Genomic DNA, 19,337 nt, shown 5'->3' with positions numbered 1-19,337 from the left:
ATACTTGTGGATGACTAAATCTAAATCTTAAGCATGTCATATTACCACATGGTCCATATAAACCAGCTTTCATACAAAATCATTTTCAGACTCTAATCGCTACAAAAGACTGCACATTATTCATCTTAGGATAAATTTCCCCAGTAGTCCTTCCACACACACTTCCTGGTTCAGCTTTTTTCGTGTTTCTGATATTGAAATTATTCAGTTGTTCAATTTTAAATGTGTAAGGGGATAGTAATTTAATAACCACAGAATTTGAATATTACTGAGAGCATTTTGTCAAGGTTTTTCACCTTCCATTCACTAGGACCATTCATAAGAGATGCCAAAGCTTTGACAAAATATGTCTTTTTTAAGCAAAATCAAATGTAAATAAAAATGTACAAGAGACATTTTGTACAATTTCAGTTTGAATTGCAGGTAATTACGCCACTTGAAGTTACGAGTAGGCTGCATAGCAGCTACCAACTTATTTTAGCTGGGTTGACATCATAGCATATAGCAAATACATGTTTATAGAATCCAGTCAAGTTGGAATGCTTAGTATTGGTTTTCTAGCAGTTATTTCAACTTGGCCATTTTCTGAAGAATTGGATTTTAAATGTAGCAAAGTCCAAAATATCATTTCAATATTAATTTTTATGTTGTTAGCCTTCCTTAATAACCAACGGTTGACTATTACAGTCAGATTTCTCTTTAGAATAATTGTTGTTTGTAAATCCAGTGTGAATTGCCCAATCCTAATTGCCCTTGTGAAGATGACAGTAAAAGAAATTGTTAATTTCCTTTGCCTTTTGTGATTTTTCACTAAGTGTGAATTAACAGATCAAACACAGAAGTCGGCACAATGGAAATTCACCTAGGTCTTCTGCATTGCAGAAAGAAAGGAATGATTACTCCATTATCATTGACATGACATGATGAAAAGTGATTGAAGCCATCATGAGAATAAGGCATATTGCTTAATTAATCTATGGGTAAAACACATGTTTGACGATCTTAAACCATACTAAAGTGCATGAGATAGCTCTCAATGTCTTTATTCAATATAATATTAGAGAGTGTTGAAAACACAACTTGTTGGTAAATTGAAAATTCTGATTGAGAGGCCAATTTAACTCACTTGAGAAAGAAAAAGGATCATGGTGTGTATCGATTGATAGCAAGCAAGGGAAGGCCATATTGTAGGAATGTCCAGAAAATGTTCTTGTTTAGTTGAAGATAAAGCAGACCTCCTAACAGAATAGAAAATATTTAAGTAGAGGAAACAGATATGGTTTCTTGATTTGAGTTTTCTGCCAAATGCAGAAAAGCAAGCCACTAAGAATTGTTTAGTAATTGGTAAGGAAGGTCAACACAAGTTACAATTAACAGTCAAAGAGCTAAAAGATCCCATGAGCAACTTGTTGTATCCACCCCAATGGAAGCTTTTCAGAAGATTAGCTCGACAAACCAAACACTTATAACATAGAACAGCTGCTGAAGGGTAGAAGTAGATATGAGATGATCCTTGTAGGTCACAAAGCTTACAAGTCCGAAGTACAAACGTGATGGTTTACGCAATCATTAGAACACCTGAACATAGTAAGATATATGAAACATGTACCTTTTTGCATGCAACAAGGAAATGCTCAGTTCTCAATCACTTTTGCATTCATTAACCTATCACTGAAGTGCAGTATCCCTCTAAAAATAAAATAAGGATCAAGGTAGATGGGGTGGAACAAGACAGAATCATTAACTGATTACAGTAGTGATGTAGGTTAGTAACATGCATCATGAAGAAAGATCGATCTTTGAGAGTTTGGCTGGATCTACAGTGCCTAAACACAACTTTTAAATGGTGCCCTTAAAAGATAAACTGAAGTGAAACTAATCCTGATGAGCATTGATTATTAGACCATAATCATTAACATCTGTGGTCCTATCCCACCAGCTCCTTTACCTGTTAACAGGCACCTGACATCAACCCTCCCAAACATGATTGTATGGATAGTGGAATAGAGCCAAGATCCTGAATGGCTTGGTTCTATTTCTTATATACTGATATATATTCTTGTCTCAACCTCTTTCATCTTTAATGTAGTCAAAATTGTTAAAATCAATTTACTTTTTCAACCAAGTTTATTATCATATGTCATAATAACTTTTTTTGGTGCCTAAATGCCACACTTTATTGAAATGCACTGTAATGAATCAACTTGGGGTGTTCTGCTACCTTATAGTGGCTCTATCAGCTAGGTTCTTGTTATTGGGAGGTTGGAATGTTTGTTGCCTCAGGGTTTCCATCCTTGGAAAATTAAAGTAATTGCTCCTATGATGTTGTTGAAAGCCACTTACAGCCTATGAGGTTGTACCAGGGGATAGTGTCACAAGCACTTGCTTATTACCTAGCAGCTGCTGTATTGTTAACATCAAAGAGGCTGTGAAAAGGTTAGCACTATATTAACTCCTTCATTGGTATCCAGTTCAAGCTTGCTTTCATGGTTGTGCATTAAAAAAAATCCCTTTAAAAGAACAATTAAAATCACACATCTCTGAATAGATGTATATTTCCTGATAATGGTTTGTGATTAGTACATTTATTTTCAGAGCAAATGCTCTGGAACTTATATTTTCATTGAAAATGGCTACCTTCTTGGGTACAGTTCTTAGAAGCCACAAAGACAATGATGGCGTCCAAAGATCTGTGGCACCATGGTTTACCCAGTGAGAGCTAGACACCTCTTCCTACCAGAATAAAGTGCAGCCCACAATCCTCATCATCAACTCTTACTATCATATCCAAAGATAGATTTTCCCTAATTGTTAACCTCAGTCACCGATTCGTTGTCAGTGTTGCATCAACAAATTTTAGACTATTGCTGTTGTTAATGCACTGCTCCAACTGGAGCTACAGAAAGAAACAACCTCTTCCTGGAACCCTCAATAACTAAAGCACACTCATAGGCAGAAATTTTATCTGTGCAAAGCGTATAAGGCTATAGACCAAGAGCTGAAAAATGCAATTAGAATAGTGAGGTGGTTGTTTTTGACCAGTGGATGCAATGGGCTAAAGCGCCTTCTTTCTGTGTTGTAGAACTCAATGACCCTGACAATAGGTACAAAAACCTGGGTCAACATTGCTTCAGCTATCTGTGGAATCCAGCCATGTTTTATGGCTACTAATTAGTTTCCTTTAATGGATGAGTGTCCATCCCAGCAGCAGTGAAACAATTCAAGGGCTAGCAGTGCAGCTGTCTCAGCAGCACCACCAGGAGCAGTGGCCATTGATAGAACTGCACCTGGAAGAGCGGAAAAGTCTGGGAGTGCCAGGGCCAGTTAGGGAAGATTGGTAACGTGGCAGAGAACTTCAGTGGGCCCCATCCTAGAATATGCAAAGCGACTGCCAGAGTTCACCAGCTGGCCTCGCATGTGGTGGCTACAAATGCCTGTTGCTGCAGGAAAAGGCTCTAATTCACAAGCCCAACTAAATAAACATTAACTACCCCTCCCACCCAATCTACTGCCCCCAGACTGCTCCCTCTCCACTCCCAGCCCATCATGAGACAGCTGCAAAACTAAGTTGCTGGCAAAGCTCAGCAGGTCTGACAGCAAATGTGAAAAGAAATTGGAGCTAACGTTTTGGGTCCAATGACCCTTCCTCAGAACTGATGGTAGCTGGGAAAATGTTGGTCTACATGCAGAAGATAAGATGAGGAGAGGGGCTAAGGAGTAAACAATAAGTGGGGATAGAACCCAAACAAAGAGATGAACAGTTGGACAGATAAAGGAGTGGATGATGATCTGGCTAGGAGAGTGAATAGCTGTTAATGGAGACTGTTAGTAACTAACCGTGGCTAGTGTGTAATGGCAGGCTTTGTGATAACAAGGCCTGGTGTGTGGCACAGAAGGCTATGACAAGGGAAAGTTCAGGTCCTAAAATTATTGAACTTGATATTGAGTCCGGAGGGCTGTAGGGTCCACAAGCATAAAATGAAGTGCCGATCTTCCAGCTTGCACTGAGCTTCACTGGAGCACTGCCACAAGCCTGAGACAGAGATGTTGGTCAGGGAACAGGGTGGGGTGGTAACGGGGCAGGCAACTGGAAACTCATGATCTTTTTTGCATTGGTGTTCTGCGAAGTGGTCACTCAGTGTAGGCGTTCTTCCCCAGCGTAGAAGAGATCACATTGTGAGCAGTAGATGCAGTAGACTGGATTATGAGAAGTGCTGCTTCACCTGTTTGGGCCTTTAGATACTGAGGAGGGAAAAGGTAAGTGGGTAGTTATTACATCTTTGGTGGTTGCAGGGGAAGGTGACCTTCTGGAAGTGGATGCTGATCTGATGGTAAGGACAAGGGGAATCCTATTGCTCTTGTGCGAGGGAAGAGGGGGCGAGAGGGTAGAGGTGAAGGTGATGGATCCGACCCAGTTGAGGACCTTGTTGACAATGGTGCTGGGGAATCCTTACTTGAGGAATAAGGAGGCTGCCTTGTTGAAGTTGGCCTCATCAGAACACATGTGACAGAAATGGACAAACTGGGAGAATAGAATGGAGTCTTTACAGGGAACAAGTGCAAGGATGTATTTTCCAGGTAACTGTGGACGTCAGTGGGCTTATACTGGATACTGCTGCCCAGTCTATCCACAGAAATGGAAATAGAGATATCGGGGAAGGAAAGGATAGAGTCCGAGATAGATCGGTTAAAAGTGAAGGGGGAGTGCAAATTGGAAGAATATTCAATTAACTTTTCCAATTCAGAATGAGACAAGGAAACACCACGATATCATCGATATGCCAGAGGAGGAGTTGTGGGTGGGGGCCGGAATCCAATTGAAACAAGCAATGTTCGATGTACCCCACAAAAAGACAAGAGACAGACATAATTAGAGCCCATGCAAGTGCCGATGGCCACCCCTCTGACCTGAAGAAAATGAGAGGAGTTAAAGGAGAAATTGTTGAGGGTGAGGATGAGCTTGGCCAAGTGGAAGAGGGTTGTGGCGGTTGGGGACAGTTCAGGCCTTTACTCCAAGAAGGAGCGGAGAGCCCTGAGACCATCCTGTTGTTGGGGATGGATGTATAAAGGGACTACATATCCATGGCGGAGGCTGGAGCCTGCAACCTGGAAATTCTGAAATAGGCAAAAAGTGTCAGAGGAATCATAAATGTACGTGAACAGTGAGTGGACCAGGGAAGAAAGGACTGAGTCAAAGTTGGAAGGGATGAGTTCTGTGGGCCAGGAGCAAGCTGAAACAATGGGCCTACTTGGACGGTCCTGTTTATGGATGTTCAGAAGGAGGTAGAAGTGAGATGTGTGGAGCTGGGGTCTGTCAGGTTGGAGGCAGTGGTGGGGAGATCATCAGATGAAATGAGGTCTATGACCATAGTTGATACAATGGCCTGAGTAGACAGCTGGTAAAATCCAGCCCACACACTGCATATCACCACTCAACAAAAGAATAAGGGGAACATTTAGAAAAGATCACAGTCCATCCCACTTTCAAAATCAGAAAATAATGATTGAATTCTACAAGTGAACTACAATACTAAGACAGGACATTTTATGTCCATGAACCCAGACCGAACGTTAATTTATCTCAACCTCAAGGAGCTCCCTATTCCCAACGTGAAATAATCATAACCATTACAATAATGTATCAATGTTCTCTCCATGGTAACAACCAAAAAGCTATTTAGCAACTTCACAAAATACGCAATTCTTTTGTAAAATAAGTGTAGTGTCATCCTTCAAGTAGAAAAAAAAAATCAAAGCTAGCCACATATTTAGAAAACACAATATCAGCAATATTTGAGCAAATAATGTCAAAGAACATATATTTAAAACTTACAGTGTGAGAAGGATCAAGAGGAATCAGAAATCGAACTTCTGGATGACTCTTAGTTTAGAGGTTGATTGGCTGCATTCTCCCACCACCCAATGTGTCCCTTATCCTATCTTAATGAGAGGATTTCTTGCAAAGATTAATCCTTACTAATTTGGCAGCAACAGAAATTAAACGCACCAGGATGCAATGGATGACTGTGGTAATCTTCCAGTTCTAGAACACAATTACTTCATCAGTGACAGCAGGAGACAAATCAACACTAATTTGGTCAAGCAGTCTGGTCCCATTGTAATTCTCTGCCCATAACATTATGCTCGGAAATCAGTATATAATTATCAAAAATGTTTGCATCGCTTCATCAGTAAAGGGAATTTGCTGCCATAATTTGATCTTCAACAGGATTAATTTGGCTACTTATGACTAAAATCTATTTGTATTTTAGACTTACATTTAGCCCAACAAGTAACCATTCTTCATGAAGACAACCTATTTACTTCCTAATAAAAAGACTTATCACACCTGGTCCTTGGATCCATCTTGGTCTTATGACAATGCAATGGCTTTAAGAGGTGTACTTTGTCCTTTTCTTTATGAAGAAAGGGTAAGACAGAGATGTGAAGCTGTCTTCCTCAAACCCAATAAACAGTTTATGAGGTCTTGGGCTTTTTAAAAAAAGTTGAAACAATAGAGGCAGCCTGAGTGGGTGGGGTCAAGTTCCCACAAAACCAAGATTTTTAGTTTTGGCCTTCTACAATTGCAGGGGTCTTGGATGTGAAATCTCTTATTCCTCTCACTGTTACAGCTAAAAGCTGAGGTTCTCTTCCTGCTGCTAGAATTGCATGTGACACAATCTGTTTTATGGAATTTACCTTTGCCAAGGATATGTTTATGACATGTCATAATATTAGAACAGTTAATTAGTAATTAATATATATTTTCTGGTAAGCATTTCAATAGAATTACAGTTAAGCTAATTATTTTGTCTGTATTTTAACTATAGTTTAAAAATAAAGTGTGTTTTGTTTAAAGTCAAGTAGTTTCACCAATCAAATTGCATCTGGAATGCAATGCTTTGTACTTACCTTTAAATTAAGAAAACATTAGGGTCTACGCTACCTTCTTAATATATTTTGAGGAGTTTGACTAGGTCCATAACAGTCTACATCCTGAATTTCTTATGAATCAGAGTGTCTGCATGGTTTGCTGATTTTTTTCATCAATATCATTGTTGTATACTTAAATCTAGAGGAGATGTGCAAGGTTGTTTGCAGAAATAGCTTGTTCTGCATTTTGCAGCTTAAGTAATCGAAAATTCGAAGCAGATACATTTGTCTCTCCACATCTATCTATAATTTAAAGAAGAGTAACTTATGCATAGTAAAATATCCTATGCTATTTCACAAGAACATAAGAGGACAACAATTGCTCAGAGGGAGAAAGTGGGGACTGCAGATGCTGGAGATTAGAATTGAGAGTGTGGTGCTGGGAAAGCATTCTAGATGAAGGGCTTATTCCTGCTCCTCGGATGCTGCCTGACCTGCTGTGCTTTTCCAGCATTATACTCTCAACAATTGATCAGAGTCAAGGCTTGAGATGTCAGGGCATTTGATCAAAAGCTTAGTCAAAGAGAATATTTTCAAGGAACATCTTTAAGGAGGAGGTCGAGAATGGAGTAGAGAGAAACGACGAGAGGGAGAGATGGAATTACATAGCAGTTTCAGGAAGATGTTCCAAAGATTAGGGTTTTGAGTTGGAGTGAAGGCAGTAATGTGTGCAGAAAAGGCCAGACTTTCAGAATGCATAATTCTCAGAAGTTTTCAAAGCTTGAAAGGCTTTAGAGCAACACTACTTCACACAAATCTTGCCACAATCGAGGGCACCATACTTCTGTATTACACGCTGTCAGAGGCTAACTATGTGATAATTTCTCACAACCAAATCTTTGCCAATGGCGTGGAGTTTGCATTCCTAGTCCATCCTCATGTGTCATATTAAGTGACTAATTCATTCCAACTTGCAATGTTCTCTTGTCCACTGATAATCCGGTCCATCTTCATTGAAATGCCCTCCTGACATTGTTTCCTCTCCTGCTGGTCTTGAGCCCCAGCCCATGTTACTGAGCTATTAGGTCTATTCTGAACCAAAAGAAAGCTTGGAGAATGAAATGCTTTTGTCTGCTCAACATGCTGTCAAATGCAGTGTTAATACAATAGAAGGAGAAAGTGAGGACTGCAGATGCTGGAGATCAGAGCTGAAAAATGTGTTGCTGGAAAAGCACAGCAGGTCAGGCAGCATCCAAGGAGCAGGAAAATCAACATTTCGGGCAGAAGCCCTTCTTCAGGAATGAGGAAGATGTGCCAAGCAGGTTAAGATAAAAGGTAGGGAGGAGGGACTTGGGGGAGGGGCGTTGGGAATGCGATAGGTGGAAGGAGGTTAAGGTGAGGGTGATAGACCGGAGAGGGGGTGGGGGCGGAGAGGTCGGGAAGAAGATTGCAGGTCAAGAAGGTGGTGCTGAGTCTGAGGGGTGGGACTGAGATAAGGTGGGGGGAGGGGAAATGAGGAAGCTGGAGAAATCTGCATTCACCTCTTGTGGTTGGAAGGTTCCTAGGCGGAAGATGAGGCACTCTTCCTCCAGGCGTCATGTTGCTATGGTCTGGCGATGGAGGAGGCCAAGGACCTGCATGGCCTTGGCGGAGTGGGAGGAGGAGTTAAAGTGTTCAGCCACGGGGAGGTTGGGTTGGTTGGTACGGGTGTCCCAGTGGTGTTCTCTGAGACGTTCCACAAGTAGGCGGCTTGTCTCCCCAATGTAGAGGAGGCCACATCGGGTGCAGCGGATGCAGTAAATGATGTGTGTGGAGGTGCAGGTGAATTTGTGACATATATGGAAGGGTCCCTTGGGGCCTTGGAGGGAAGTGAGGGGGCGGGAGGTGTGGGTGCAAGTTTTGCATTTCTTGCGGTTGCAGGGGAAGGTGCCGGGAGTGGAGATTCAGTTGGTGGGGGATGTTGATCTGACGAGGGAGTCGCAGAGGGAGTGGTCTTTCCGGAACACTGATGGGTGGGGGGGAGGGAAATATATCCTTGGTGGTGGGGTCTGTTTGGAGGTGGCGGAAATGACGAAAGATGATATGATGTATCTGGAGGTTGGTGGGGTGGTAGGTGACGACCAGTGGAGGGTTCTGTCCTGGTGGCAATTGGAGGGGCGGGGTTCAAGGGCAGAGGAGTGGGAAGTGGAGGAGATGCGGTGGAGAGCATCATCAACCACGTCTGAGGGGAAATTGCGGTCTTTGAAGAAGGAGGCCATCTGGGTTGTTCGGTATTGGAATTGGTCCTCCTGGGAGCAGATGCGGCAGAGTCGAAGGAATTGGGAATATGGGATGGCGTTTTTACAGGGGGCAGAATGGGAGGAGGTGTAATCTAGGTAGCTGTGGGAGTCGGTCGGTTTATAGTAAATGTCTGTGTTAAGTCGGTCGCCCGAGATAGAAATGGAGAGGTCTAGGAAGGGGAGGGAGGAGTCTGAGATGGTCCAGGTAAATTTGAGGTCATGGTGGAAGGTGTTAGGAAAGTGGATGAACTGTTCAACCTCCTTGTGGGAGCACAAGGTAGCACCAATACAGTCATCAATGTAGCAGAGGAAAAGGTGGGGGGTGGTGCTAGTGTAGCTGCGAAGATGGACTGTTCCACATATCCTACGAAGAGGCAGGCATAGCTGGGGCCCATGCGGGTGCCCATGGCTACACCTTTGGTTTGGAGGAAATAGGAGGATTGGAAAGAGATGTTGTTCAGAGTGAGGACCAGTTCAGTCAGTCGAAGGAGAGTGTCAGTGGAAGGGTACTGGTTGGGTCGGCAGGAAAGGAAGAAGCGGAGGGTTTTGAGGCCTTCGTGATGGGGGATGGAGGTGTACAGGGACTGGATGTCCATGGTGAAGATAGGCGTTGGGGGCTGGGGCAGCGAAAATCATAGAGGAGGTGGAGGGCATGGGTGGTGTCCCGAAAGTAGGTTGGGAGTTCTTGGACTAAGGGGGACAGGACCGTGTCGAGGTATGCAGAGATGAGTTCGGTGGGGCAGGAGCAGGCTGAGACAATGGGGCATTCCAACCTCTCACCCTCGCAATGTGCAGCCCTCCACTCCCTCCGCTCCAACCCCAACCTCACTATCAAACCGGCAGACAAGGGAGGCGCAGTGGTAGTTTGGCGCATTGACCTTTACGTTGCTGAGGCTAAACGCCAGCTCATGGACACCTCCTCCTACTGCCCCCTTGACCATGACCCCACCTCCCACCACCAAACCATCATCTCCCAGACCATCCATAACCTCATCACCTCAAGGGATCTCCCATCCACCACCTCCAACCTCATAGTCCCACAACCCCACACCGCCCGTTTCTACCTCCTGCCCAAAATCCACAAACCTGACTGCCCCGGCCAACCCATTGTCTCAGCCTGCTCCTGCCCCACCAAATTCATCTCTGCATACCTCGACACGGCCCTGTCCCCCTTAGTCCGAGAACTCCCCACCTACGTTCGGGACAACACCCACGACCTCCACCTCCTCCATGATTTTCGCTGCCCCAGCCCCCAATGCCTTATCTTCACCATGGACATCCAGTCCCTATACACCTCCATCCCCCATCACGAAGGCCTCAAAGCCCTCTGCTTCTTCCTTTCCTACCGACCCAACCAGTACCCTTCCACTGACACTCTCCTTCGACTGACTGAACTGGTCCTCACCCTGAACAACTTCTCTTTCCAATCTTCCCACTTCCTCCAAACCAAAGGAGTAGCCATGGGCACCCGCATGGGCCCCAGCTATGCCTGCCTCTTCGTCGGATATGAGGAACAGTCCATCTTCCGCAGCTACACTGGCACCACGCCCCGCCTTTTCCTCTGCTACATCGATGACTGTATCGGTGCTACCTCGTGCTCCCATGAGGAGGTTGAACAGTTCATCCACTTTCCTAACACCTTCCACCCCGACCTCAAATTTACCTGGACCATCTCAGACTCCTCCCTCCCCTTCCTAGACCTCTCCATTTCTATCTCGGGCGACCGACTCAACACAGACATTTACTACAAACCGACTGACTCCCACAGCTACGTAGATTACACCTCTTCCCACCCTGCCCCCTGTAAAAACGTCATCCCATATTCCCAATTCCTTCGCCTCCGCCGCATCTGCTCCCAGGAGGACCAATTCCAATACCGAACAACCCAGATGGCCTCCATCTTCAAAGACCACAATTTCCCCTGAGACATGGTTGACAATGCTCTCCACCACATCTCCTCCACTTCCCGCTCCTTCACCCTTGAACCCCGCCCCTCCAATTGCCACCAGGACAGAACCCCACTGGTCCTCACCTACCAACCCACCAACCTCCAGATACGTCGTATCATCCTTCGTCATTTAGGCCACCTCCAAACAGACCCCACCACCAAGGATATATTTACCTCCCCTCCCCTATCAGCGTTCCAGAAAGACCACTCCCTCCGTGACTCCCTCATCAGGTCCACACCCCTCACCAACCCAACCTCCACTCCCGGCACCTTCCCCTGCGACCGCAAGAAATGCAAAACTTGCGCCCAGACCTCCCCCCTCACTTCTCTCCAAGGCCCCAAGGGACCCTTCCATATCTGTCACAAATTCACCTGCACCTCCACACACATCATTTACTGCAACCGATGCACCCGATGTGGTCTCCTCTACATTGGGGAGACAAGCCGCCTACTTGCGGAATGTTTCAGAGAACACCACTGGGACACCCGCACCAACCAACCCAACTGCCCCGTGGCTGAACACTTTAACTCCCCCTCCCACTCCGCCAAGGCCATGCAGGTCCTTGGCCTCCTCCATCGCCACACCATGGCAACACGACGCCTGGAGGAAGAGCGCCTCTTCTTCCTCCTAGGAACCCTCCAACCACAAGGGATGAATGCAGATTTCTCCAGCTTCCTCATTTCCCCTCCCCCCACCTTATCTCAGTCCCAACCCTCAGACTCAGCACCGCCTTCTTGCCCTGCAATCTTCTTCCCGACATCTCTGCCCCCACCCCCCCCTCCGGTCTATCACCCTCACCTTAACCTCCTTCCACCTATCGCATTCCCAACGGCCCTCCCCCAAGTCTACCTTTTATCTTAGCCCTCCCTACCTTTTATCTTAGCCTGCTTGGCACACCTTCCTCATTCCTGAAGAAGGGCTTATGCCTGAAACGTCAATTCTCCTGCTCCTTGGATGCTGCCTGACCTGCTACGCTTTAATACAATAAAATCCAATTTGAGGAATAGTTCTTGAAGATCAGCAATATGTTGTGGATGTATCTAAAGTTATGGCTACTGTCTGCCAGATTCTTTCATGCTGATGCCCAGTCACTGTTACAGCTCCAACACCCTCCACATCCGCAAGTCTCCCATTATCAGAAAAATCTCAACATCCCAGTATTTTGAAGCGTGGTGCACAGCCCAGTCTTGAATGGGGCCAGGATACAATTTTGTAACCCTCATGTTTCAGACTTCCCCTTCAATACATCCAACACCTTCCTCCACCCCATTCCAGAGATTGGGTTTTCTAAGGGTCATTCTATTCGCACCTGGTGTGGGTGGGAATTCAAAATCACAGTCTGGGTGGTTCTGCTGGGATTCTTGACAGATCTGAATTTTCAAATAGCCAATTGAATTGTTAGAGGGGTAGGAAAAGGAAGGGGTTATAGGATGTTCAGTTACCACCAGTTAATAACCCCTGAAGCTTTTCTACTTAAAGAGCTTATTAAGGGGCTCATCCTTTCTCCACCAGGAAAGCTTGAATAGGCTTGTACTTACTTATACACAAATCCAGCTCCAAAGTTCCAGTCCAAATACCAATAGATCCTAAAAATCAGTTTCTTAGAACCTTCAGATTCCAACATTTCCACTTCAATTCCAGATCCCCTTGGCACTCTTCTGCCGTGCTCTCAACTTCAGTCTTAATAATACCACAGCAGCTCAAATACCACCAAAGACACTCATCCCCATCTAGAACAGCAGCCCACATGAGCTACACCCATCCACCACTGGTGTTCAAAGGCGCAATGTCTGACATCTATGAGATACAAAGCAGCAATACGCTAGGACTCCTTCAATAGCATGTTCCAAAATGGCATCTGGAAGGATAAGGGCAACATGCACATGGGAGCATCAGTACATGCATGTTCCCCTCCACAGCACACCAAACCCTGATTCAGCAATATGGCACTGTTGTTTGACTGTCACTAATCTAAATCCTTCTTAATAATGCCGCAAGTGTATTAATTGCATTGCAGGGGTTCTTTAAGATGACTCAGCATGTTCTCAAGGGCAATTACAAATGCACAACAAGTACCTTGACAGTAATGCCCACATCCCATGAATGAATTTGAAAAAAGTTACAAGAACTATTGAATGGCTTGTGATTTTATTGAGCGAAGTTTTATTTTAAATAACTGCACCATAATGGAAATTAAAGAGTTAATATCATGCTAAAATTTAGATAACAATACTCAGTTTAGTTCCTAAGATTTTACTTTAGCATAATTAAAACTGCAAGCTGTTCAACTGATATAATCTACAACCGTATCAAACCTGTTACTGTGGATGTTGGTCTGCAGCCAAATACTGGTTCAACCTAAAATAAATTATGGTTCTCCAAGGGTGCATGAGGATATGGAAGAACTCACAACAATGCAGTGCAGCAGTGTTAAATAAAGGCAAGCGTACTGTGCATAGCCTAAAATTTATGGACCCTACAACTGACTGAAGCCGAAAGACTAGAAGAGAAACAAAATGCACTAAAATCTTTCACCTGAATGAATACAAACAATCATCTATCCAAAATCCATTAATTTAAACCAAATTCACTTTTGCCAAGATATGAAAGTAAAACAATTGAGTCAACTTAAATATAGTCAGAAATTTCAAGGCATCTGGTGTTGTGAAATGATTAGGTCCCTCTCTCAACAATGAAATCCTGAAACAGCAGGTCTGCTTATGTGAGATAAGATGGCCTAATTAACTCTAGTAGGCGTAAATCGCTATCCATCTCATACACGTCACTGGGTTCTGCCTTTTAATCTTCTGCCTCCTGTAATGTCTAAATAAATCAAAGTGTTTTAATTTCTAACACTGAGTAGGAATTGCATTGTGTGCAACAATAGTTGATATTTACTGCTGACCTATAATGATGGTATTTTTGCATTCCACCTGATAATCACCACCAGTGCTAAATTATGCTATTCATAGGAACAACACAGAAATGCATTTTTCACTTCAACAGCTAAAACTAAGTGGTTAACCTTTACTAATGAGCCTGGCTGAATTTCCAAAAGTCACAACTCATCCAAAATAATGTACAAATCATGGTCTGCCAGGGTGCTATGCTTGAGGGAAAAGACAGCATTAAATGTTTTTGAAAAATTTGTCAAACAAGGACAAAGCATTTTAACAAGGATCCTTCCACATTATCTAGAAGACGTGAATAGTGGATGAAAATATATCTTTACTCCCTCAGTGGCTCAGTGAATCACTGATTCATATACTCTGCCCAAGTATGAATGGGGGAATGGGGGAACGCTGTTAGAGCCAAGGTTCTGAATGAGAATGAATAAAGATCCCCAACAGCCTCATCTTGATCAATTACAAAATGAAAGTTTCTGCCATATTCAGTCAACCTTCTCTGAAGGTGTCCAGTGTGCACACATGCCGATGTCAATGTGAGATCAACAAAATGTGAGATTAGACCCAGAAGGTCAGTCCCTTGCTGTCTAGTTATTCTCCATGAGGACTAGTGGGCAGCCAAGGAGCTTTTCCTTTTGCAATGAAAATAAATCATTTGTGAAAGCTTTACAGTGTAGTCTGTCATTAGACATAGCCCTAAACTCTGCTTGACTGCCACCTTTTACAAGAGAATAAATGTATAATTAACTATTATTGTCTTTCACCACCCCCCCTCCTTGACAGTCATTGAATGCAGATTTGACCTCCATATTACAGCCATGAAAAATCTTATTGGAATGTAGCTGCTCAGAAATGTATTGCCTTTGATACATCACTAATGCTGTTCTTGTCAGTAGCTTCATACAAATCCCTGAGGCGCGCCATTTTCAACATTGTGTAAATTATGTTAAACCAAACCAATGGACCATCTAAACTCTGTGCAGACCCAAGTGGGTAATTCAAGCAGCATATGGATTCACTCCAGTCCCAGACTACGTTCAACACTGTGTTTTGCAATTCAAATAAATTCCTTTTAAAAAGTAATGTAGTCACCGACTGATAACATTGAAAACAACTCAGTGAAAATATACTGTCTGGAAGCTTCACCAAAAAGTTTAGCAAAAGTAAATTACTTTGATGCTGGATATCTGAAATAATTATAGAAAATTCTGAACATTCTCAGCAAGTCGGTTAGCAGTGAAAAGGTAGAAACAGAGTCAGCCTTGCAGCCTGATGACACATTATCAGTTCTGAAACATTCACTTCTTTTCTCTTTCCATAGATGCTTCCTGGTCTGCTGAGTGTTCCCAACATTTTGTACCAATACTTGGTCAGCAATGTTCAGCATCATTTGTGATGCCTCAGATATTGAAGTAGTCCATGTTCAAGTGCAACAAGATCTGGACAATATCCAGGCTTAGGCTAACAAGTGGCAAGTAACATTCGCACCAAACAAATGCCAGGCTTTGACCATCTCAAATAAGACACAATTTAACCACTGCCTCTTGGCATTCAGCAGTGTTCCCATCAGTAATTCCCCCACCACCAACATTCTGGGGGTTACCATTGACTAGAAACTCAACTGGCCTCACCACATAAACACAGTGGTTACAAGAGCAGGTCAGAAGCTAGGAATACTACGGTGAGTAACTCACCTCTTGACTCCTCAAAGCCTGATCACCATCTACAAGGCCCAAGTCAGGAGTGTGATGGAATACTCCCCATTTGCCTGGATGAGTAAAGCCCCAACAACACTTAAGAAGGTTGATACCAAGCAGGATAAAGCAGCCCGCTTGATTGGCACCACATGCACAAGCGTCCACTCCCTTCACCACCGATGCTCAGTAGCAGCAGTGTGGACTAGCAACAAGATGTACTGCAGAAATTCACCAAAGATCCTCAGACAGCATCTTCCAAAACTATGACCACTTCCATCGAGAAGGTTAAGGACAGCAGATATATGGGAACCATCATCTTCAAGTTCCCCTCCAAGTCACTCACCATCCTGACTTGGAAATACATGGTCGTTCCTTCACTATCATTGGGCCAAAATCCTGAATTCCCTCCGTAATGGCATTGTGGGTCAACCCACAGTGGGTGGACTACAGCAGTTCAAGAAGGCCACCACTTTAACCACTTTCTCAAGGGTAACTTGGGATGGACAATAAATACTGGCCATCCAGTGTTGCCCACATCCCACAAAAAATGAAAAAAGTTTTTAAATGTTCAGATTAGATTGTGTATGTGACTATCTGAATAAGGGGCTGCAAACCAACAGTGAATGCACCTAGAAAATGAGCCTACTTTCTTAACATAGCATGTGTTGAGCATTTCAGGAATGGCAACATTATAAGAGGACAGTTTTAGATCAAGGTGATGACCAGTAATTAATGTATTTAAAGCCTGACATGAAATTTAGGTTTTTGCATAACTGAGTGCAGTTAGGAACAGAGAAGCATGTGTTGGCCATTCAGTCAAAAATCCAGAACATAGTCCAGGTTATTTTGAAACCACAAGCTTTTGGAGCCCTGAGCTCCTTCCTCAGGCAGCTAGTGAGAGAGAATACAGAATTTATAAGTAAACGATCAGAGGGTCATTCAGCCTATGTGAATGTATTGAACAAACCTATAGGTAGCCATTCAGCTCATTCAGCCTGCTCTGACATTCAATTAAATCATGGCTGATTATCTACTTCAATGACTTGTTGGTGAGCTATTCCCAAACCCATATTCTTGAAGTCATTGTTTCCAGAAAGCCGTCGTTGTCTTTCTGTACATGCTCATTATTGTGCTTGAAGATCAGTGGTCCCTCTGAGTTGCACAGCCCATTCTGAGTTCCACATTTGGAGGAGGTCCCTGCACCAAAACCAAAATTAGAGGAGTATTGTTCCACATCCCGCTAAGGGCAGAAAATTTGAAACATTCACCCTCTGAATGAAGAAGTCCCTTGTCATCCCAATCTTAATTGGCCTGATTTTTGCTGTTCACTGGTTCTAGATTCACCAGCCAGAGGTAGCATCCTATTTACATCTACCCTCTTTAGACCTATAAGAATTTTGAACAAAAAGACTTTCATTCTTCAAAGTAAGGGGACCATTAATTGGCCAGTAAGAAGAAATAAGTTCTTGGTCAAAGGAATTGATAAATCATGTAGAAAGTAATGTAGAAATCATTTAGAAAGTAATCTAAAAAAAATTGATAAATCATGTACAGATAATATGACAAAAATTTTAAAAATTTAGATTAAGCAAATTAAGGCATTAATTATAATAGCTAGCCTGTTGATAAAAATAACAAGTAATATTATTTTAAAACTGAATAGTAGGATTTACCCAAATAGGTCAGCGTTCATTAGACGTTAAAATAATGCATCACAAAATTATTAAGAAGTACAACAAAAGGGAGCAGGAACAAAAATAAATCACATTTAAAATAATTGTATATCTTGGCAGAAGAGAACAAATGGACAGTATAAAGCTACAATATGCAAATTCATCAAGAAATGTGAGAATGAGCCTTTAGTTTTGTTTCTTGAAATGGAATTGATGAAATAACTTTTGCAAAGAAGCCAGGCTGATCTTTGTGGCAACCTTGGAGTTTAACTGAGCTCTCCAGTATGCTGTTGTTTTGAATAAAGCTAGCAAAGACAGTATCAGTTCTGTTTTTCTAAGCTGGATAACTTTGCAAGAGAATTAAAAATGTAGATATTTACTTTGAATATAATTTTATGTCTTTATTTTATTGATTGATGCTCAGATATCGTTGGTAGTCAAGATTTTAATGGATGTATCTTTGCTGGTTGGTTTCTGGTGTGGTAGCGCCCTCTCCTGGCTCAATTCAGGCAGAATTTGGGCTGTGCTTGCTTCATAGAAAACCATTGGCTGAGTTTGAATGCAGTTGCCCCAAGCATGTTAGATGTGAACTGGCCCCCATTCGGCCCATCCTCACTTGCAGGTAGGCCAATACACATTAGGTCAGCAGCATGGATGAGCCAGCCGGAGGAATGGGCTGATTAGGCTAACGAATTGAGCCACTTAAGGGTCATTAACCTTGAGCCTGCTGGGATTTCAGGGTGGCTCAGGGAATCCCTGAAATCCTCATGAGTTTCCTGTGCCTCCTGATGGTTGCCCGCAAACCGTTGTCGTGTTTGATAGTCCAGAGGAGGTGCATGTTCCAAAGGTACCCATCAAGAGACCTGCTATTGGGAAGGGAATGGGTCACCATCAGAGAGATAGCATACGCCATCCTCCCATCCCCCCCCACCACCCCCCTCCTCCCACACACACACACAGTGGTAGACAGCAGTGTAATGGTAATGTCCTTGGACTAGTAATACTACTGTTCTGGGAATGTGGGATTAAATCCCACCATGGCAATCAGTGAAATTTGAATTCAATAAAAATCTGAAATAAAAACCCAATGAGTGGCAACCTTGTAACTGCTGATTGTCAAAAAAAACTCCACCTGATTTATTAATCCCCTTGAGGGAATAAAATCTACCATCCCAACCTGGTGGGTCTCCCCACTTACAACATTCTTAACATCCACCTGGACAATTAGGGATGACGACAAATGCTGACCTAGTCGTAAGTGCCCACACTCCATGACCATTCTTTGAAAAATAAATTCCCTGCCCTCGCATCCAAGCCCTACTATATCCTCCACCCCCATCGCTGTGGACCTGCTCACCCTCAATTGCCAATGACATTCTCCCTGTGAAACCCAATCTGTGCCACTCACCACTATCTATGGATGGGATCCCAAAATAGTCTCTATATTAACCAGCAGCAGAATTTAATCCTCCTGCGCAGCCTGTAATGTAGAGCTGCCAAACCCTGATCAGCTGGCAGTTTCCAGAGGATGGGATTTCTGCTTCAGGATTCAAAATCCTGGAAAAGGGCTCATCTTGGTTATTTCAATGCCTTACAGGCATTTTATTTAACCAGTTCTCCCGATTGCAATGACACAGGTTACATACCATTCTCCAACCAGGAACCTGCATCAGGAATCTGAAATTCCATTCATTTCTATACAGTTGTTGTCAAGACAGCTAAAGACAATAGAACCTTTTTTCGATAATTGCTTATCTCCTTTGTGAAGTTAATTGAAGCAATTTATCCTGAAATGCATTATCCAGCATTTGCACTACCTCATGAACTTATCTTTCCCAGTGTCTTTCAACAAAGAATATTCAGACCTTCAGAACATCATGTGAGCTGCCTGTTTTATTTTAAAGGGCAAAGGCAAAAGGAAAATTGTTTTGCTTTCAAATAAATATAAGTTGTATCCAGC

General features: G+C 43.2%; 1 protein-coding gene across 1 annotated transcript in view; it reads left to right on the top strand.

Moving 5' to 3' along the window:
- The window catches only part of pcdh15b (protocadherin-related 15b), a 1,519,471-nt gene that overhangs the window by 1,413,061 nt on the left and 87,073 nt on the right, over positions 1-19,337 (top strand). The window lies entirely within an intron of this gene.

The sequence above is a fragment of the Chiloscyllium punctatum genome, chromosome 38 (genome assembly GCF_047496795.1).
Source record: "Chiloscyllium punctatum isolate Juve2018m chromosome 38, sChiPun1.3, whole genome shotgun sequence".
Classification (NCBI taxonomy): domain Eukaryota; kingdom Metazoa; phylum Chordata; class Chondrichthyes; order Orectolobiformes; family Hemiscylliidae; genus Chiloscyllium; species Chiloscyllium punctatum.
The sequence above is the reverse complement of the archived record's forward strand: the minus strand, read 5'-3'. Positions and strand labels throughout refer to the sequence as shown.